The sequence below is a fragment of the Uloborus diversus genome, chromosome 5 (genome assembly GCF_026930045.1).
Source record: "Uloborus diversus isolate 005 chromosome 5, Udiv.v.3.1, whole genome shotgun sequence".
NCBI lineage: Eukaryota > Metazoa > Arthropoda > Arachnida > Araneae > Uloboridae > Uloborus > Uloborus diversus.
This window is the reverse complement of record NC_072735.1, coordinates 94672360-94678359: the sequence shown is the minus strand read 5'-3', so window position 1 is coordinate 94678359 and position 6000 is coordinate 94672360.

The window sequence follows — 6000 nt, the reverse complement described above, 5'->3', positions numbered from 1 at the left end:
ATCAGAATTGCTATTTTGTCCACTTTTTTTGTAAAAATTCCGGGATGCCGGAAGAAACTGGACGAAATGAAAAATACCGATTATACATACATAAATTTATTGTTATGGAGTAATTATATTAGTATATTATTCTAATATATTTTCTATTATGAATTAATCATTTAATTAAAATAGAATCATTAGCTTTAGAATTTCATAAATCTAAAAAAAAATTAATTACACATTGGTGTAGCTAATTTTAGATTATAATTTACTTAACCCGTAACAGGGGAGGTGAGATCTCAAAGACCGCTCTATTTATATATATATATATATATATATTTTTTTTTTTTTGAAAACCTTGTAACTAAGATTCATTCTTGTAATTTCTCTCAGATGTTCTTTGAATTTTTATTAGCACGGGGAAAAAATATTTTTGAATTTTTAATCGAAATTTACCTTTCCCAAGGAAATTTTGCCAGAGTATTAAGATTTTTCGAGAAAATCATACGCTGCAGTAAATAACTAACTACTCGTAATAAAAATGAGTCTATTGGTCATTAATGATTTCATTTTAGTTCTTTAATGCATACAGAACATTTTAGTACCAGAAAATTAATTATATCACGTTACGGGAAAATTTTGACGCCCCTTTAACTATTAGTATTTTGCGTCGTATTTCGAGGAACAATTCAGACTTTATTGTCCCTAGAACATCATTGCATAACGTTTATGAACATTTCAAACGAATAGCAACCTCATGTAGAATATTTTGCATCTCTTCCGCATAACACGGATAAGATAAATGAACCTATATCCGTGGTTCTAACGTTAAGAGCCCCATGTCTACTACTGCAGAAAATTGTAACACTGAAGCGGAAGTGAGGTCTCCCAGACCGCTTCTAAAGAATGCAATGAAATTCCTAAAGGTACTGATAAGCAAGGGGTTCAAGGTCACAAAACAAAGAGCTATTAGGAAAAATCATTCAATCTAACTAAAAGTGAAATAGGGGTGATCGGAGGAACTTTTGAGCGGTCTGTGAGATCGCACCTCCCCTTGTAAAGGGTTAAAAGTAATAAAATTTAACGATGTGAATAATCTATTGGGCATGATTAGACTATTATATACAATAGCAGAAAATAAACTCAATGGGAAAGTCAAATGAAATGCTTAGAGACATACATTCAAAACAAAGATTTATATAGACTAAAAATATTTTATAACTGTTATATTTTTCGAGTTTTTATTGATGTCACCCCATAGTAAAATACCCTGCTCGACATTGAAAATGCAACACCAAGAAGGAGTGGTCAGAAAGTGATGAAATTTGGAAAAAAGACAGAGACAGCAAGGAATAATAAATGATCGTAATTTCAAAATGATAGGTAGAATACAAAGCGAGAACGGCGTCGGCTCAGTAGGATGTAGGACCACCACGGACAGCGATACACGAATAATCACGTTTAGGCATAGAGTCAATAAGGGTGCGGATGGTGTCCAGAGGGATGGCTCTCCATTCCCCTTTCAACCATTTGCCACAGTTCGTCTTCTGAACGAGGCAGGGACAGAGTCTGCAAACGGCGTCCAATCACATCCCACACATGTTCGATTGGTGACAGGTCAGGAGAGTATGGTGGCCACGGAAGCATCTGTGTGCCTTGGAGTGCATATTGGCAGATGCGAGCACTGTGCGGTTGGGCATTATCTTGCTGAAAAATTGCATTAGGTCTTGAAGGGTGAGGGATTGCCATCGGCCGCAGCACATTATTCAAGTATCATTAGGCTGTCATAGTGCCCTGAATACAAATTAGAGGTATTATGGAATTGAAAGCAATTGGAACCCAAACCATTATGCCACGTTGTCGTACAGTGGGACATTCCACAGCTGCTGCCGGATTAGACCTGTCTCCACGTCAACGGGACACACGTATGCGGCGACTATCACCGGACAAACAGAATGGGATTCATCTGAGAACATGACATTTCGCCATTCTGTCATCCACGTCGCTCTAATTCGGCACCATACTAAACGTTGCTGTCTATGTTGTGGGGTCAATGGCAGTTTTCTTAGCGGACGCCATGATTGCAGGCCACGTACGACCAAATGAGGGGAAATGGTTCTGGTTGACATGGGAACATTCAGGTTATCTTGCACCTGCTGCAGAATCGAGAAACAAGTGACATGTGTTTCTGCTACAGCTTGTCGGTGGATGCGTCAATCCACGTCTTCAACTGATCTTACTTTTTTTATTTTCACAGTAAAATATTTTACAATCAATTGTTTATATACATATTTATGTATGCTATTTTTACATTAAAATATTTCTTGAATAGGAAAATATATAATTATTTATTATTTTCAAACTTCAAAATTTAACTCAAAACCTTCAGTTTACTGATGAAGTGGACAAAATGGCATTTTGTCTGGGACCTTTTTTTCCAGGTTCTCTCTGGGGTGGACAAAATAGGACAACCCTGTATGCAATCGGGAACGGTTCAGTGTCCACAAATGATGACAAGAGGAAGGAGGGGGAAACAAAATGTGCTTCAAAGAAAGTGAAGGGAGAGGGTCAAATATGTTGAAAAAAAAGTGACATCGTTCACATGGACAGTCACTTCCGAGATTATAACCAGAACTTGTGGTTTTGTACTACTGTAAACTCCCGATTATCCGCCAAGTCAAGTAACAATCAGGAATATGTATTTTTGCATTTAAAATCAAATACCAATGGCTGTTTCTTTTCTCGAAAATTGTAAATTTAAACTTTGTTCTTTTTGTTTCATTTATTAATTTATTTTTTATGTTTTCTTCATCATACATACACTTGTTCTTTATTGATGTTGAGTTCCGTTTTACAAAAATGCCAAACATTTTTACTGTACTGTATACATTTTCACTGTTTGAAGAAAGTATAATGCATCCATACAGCTAAGTTTTTGAGGAAGGACAATTTTAACCTTATTTGTCCCTAGTTTAGCCTTTTTGTGGTTTATCTATGATTTTTATTGTCCACGGCACTTGTGCCACCCAATTCCGCGGACAATCAGGAGTTTACTATATATTGCAATCTTTCAGTATGATGATTATTATACATGCAAGCACTGCTTGACCTGCCTTCTACGGTGTGGGGGAAATTGTGGCTGCTCTAGAGACAATACCAAAAGTAAAACTTTCTTTTGTACACTTCTTTTTCTACTGTCAAACATTTAAGAAGCAAAATAATATCTTGAATCTTTCCTTTTCTGCACTAGATACTGGGTAACCAATTTAGTTATTTAGAGAGTAGTAACACCCGATTTTGGTGGGTAAGTGCACAAATCACATTTTGGAGTTTTTCTATTAAAATGATAATTTTTAGAGCGTCAAGAAAAGAAATTAGTATGAATGGCTAATTAGTTTTGCCTGGTTAAAACAAAACTTTTCATCTCATTGGAAGGTTGAAGTTCCAACTATTCATATTGCCCGAATTTATTCTATCATTTACTTTTTCAATTAGGTTCTTAATTAAATATATATATATATATATATATTATATATATGGGATGCCGAGTTACTGATAATAACTATAAAAATGGTTGTATTCACTTATAACACCACTCATTGATGACATAATTCTCGAATCGATACTAAACATTTAATACCAGTTTTTGGCACTCTTGGCTTCCTTAATAGGTTTTCCATCTCCAACTCAGTCACTTTCCTATGGCGAGCTGATGAGTGCTAATAAGAACGAAACTGCTGTCCTCGGCTGGAAATGACTGAGCTGGAGGTGTATTTCATGTATTTCTGCTTTAGCCTGGCTAATGGGCGGTAATTTACTGAATATAAACTACACATAGCTAATATTTACAAAAATGATTACAATGTAGAAGTGCAGCCGTCTTGCTGCTCATCTTAATATCACGTCTAATTTTCATCTCATCAAAGTGATTAACTAATCAAAAAAGTTTTACCGCCCTTGGTGCTGTTCGTTCTGTCGTCGGACTCTACGTCATCATCTCTTGCCGAGCTTTACATACAAGAATGAACTAAAATGTAAGAATGGCTAAGCATGTGAACAGGGTGTACCAGAGTCGGCACCACAAGCTCGGCCGTCCTGCACTCGGAGGGACCTCCAGGCGAACCCATTTTCCGGATGCTTGAAATATAATCCAAAAGAGAATTTCCAATAGTTCACAAGGAACAGTGATATTTCACTCAGTTCTTTTTTCTTTTTTTTTGCTATTTTTGAAAACGGTATCAAACAGTTTTTCGGTTAGTCACACTTGAAAGCATTTTAGTCCAAAAGAACTTTTGTGCAGGCGTTCCCTCATATCAATTCCACTTCTGAATTTTTGCGGGATGCCGAGCTACTGATAATAAATATGAAAATGGTTGTATTCACTTATAACACCACTCATTGTTGACATAATTCTAGATGAATCGATACTAAACATTTAATGATAACTAAACTACACATAGCAGATATTTACAAAAATGATTACAATGTAGGAGTGCAGCCGTCTTGCTGCTTGTCCTAATATCATGTCTTACATCTTTGGTCTCATCAAAATGATTAACTAATCAAAAAAGTTTTACTGCCCTTGGCGCTGTTCGTTCTGTCGTCGGACTCTACGTCATCATCTCTTGGCGAGTTTTACATACAAGAATGAGCTAAAATGTAAGAATGGCTAAGCACGTGTACCAGGGTGTACCAGATATATAATCAGTAAATCAATATATATAATATCGAAGCCTTTAAATTAGAAATTTTGCGTGTATATGTGCATTTATGTTATTTTTTCACCTTTTTAAAATTATATTTATATTTACTTACTAGCCGCCTTCGGCGACCAGCTGGTCCGCCTTTTTACGCCAGGGTTGCCGCCTTCGGCGGCTGCATAGACAATTTAGCAACGGTATTAATCAATGTTTTTCTCTATATATCAATATTATCATCTGCCTTTTTACGCCAATGTTGCCGCCTTCGGCGGCTGCTTAAATAAGTTTCATGGCGGTATCAATCGATCTATATCTATATCATTATTAATTTAAATAAAATATTTTCTAGATCTATCTCCAGTTCCGTCGTTTGGAATATTTTTAAAGGAGGGGGAGGGGAGACACAAACTGCTTGCACTTCATGCAAATTTTGTCGAAAAACAAAAAAACCACTTCCACTTTTACTTGAGAGCATTGTTTTTTCAAAGTCATGGTATGTGTGGGGGGGGGGCATTGACGCCCCGTTGAAGTTCCTTAAATAACGGGCATGTCTCTTTCTTGCTCTCCATCTACTATATCGACCTCTGCATTTGTCTATCTATCTATCTGTACGATCTATGCGTATCTACCTCTGACAGTAATTAACAATGTTTTCAAATCGTAGCGGCGCCCCCCCCCCCCAACCCCCGTTGTTGTTCTTTAAATAACGGGGTCTATCTATCTCTCACTACATCGACCTGTAGATTTATCTTTCTCTAGATCCATGGAAATTTACCTTTGATAGTAATTAACAATTTTTTTTCAAAGAAAAAAAGTATTAATTCGAGAACAAAATTTAAAAAAATAAAGACATTTTTTGTACATTCAATGTATATCTATCACCTATTCGATCCATCTCTAAATTTTCTCATCTATCTCTATTTATTTTGATCTAACCTCCAATCTTATTCCCTAACAAAAAGAAAATCATGCAAAAAAAGCGCGTTTACTTATTTATTAAAATGCACAAAAAATTGATGTCTTTGTGGTACCCGGAGTTTGCCAAAGTATAAAAATCATTGTTTTTATTGAAATTCAAAAAAAAAAAAAGTGACTGGGAAACAAAACCATCCGATGTGGTCCGTCTGATTAACCGAAATCGAATGTTTAACAAAACATCCGGGGGGGGGGGGGGGGGAGAAACAAATGAAATACCTGAAAAGAAAAACAAAGCGAATGAATCATTGGAAAGGAAAGAAAAGAAAAAAGCAAGTTACGCACTTCAGTTAGATCACGTGCTTGCAGTACGTCATATTCGCAGCGGTCAGCGGGATCTTCG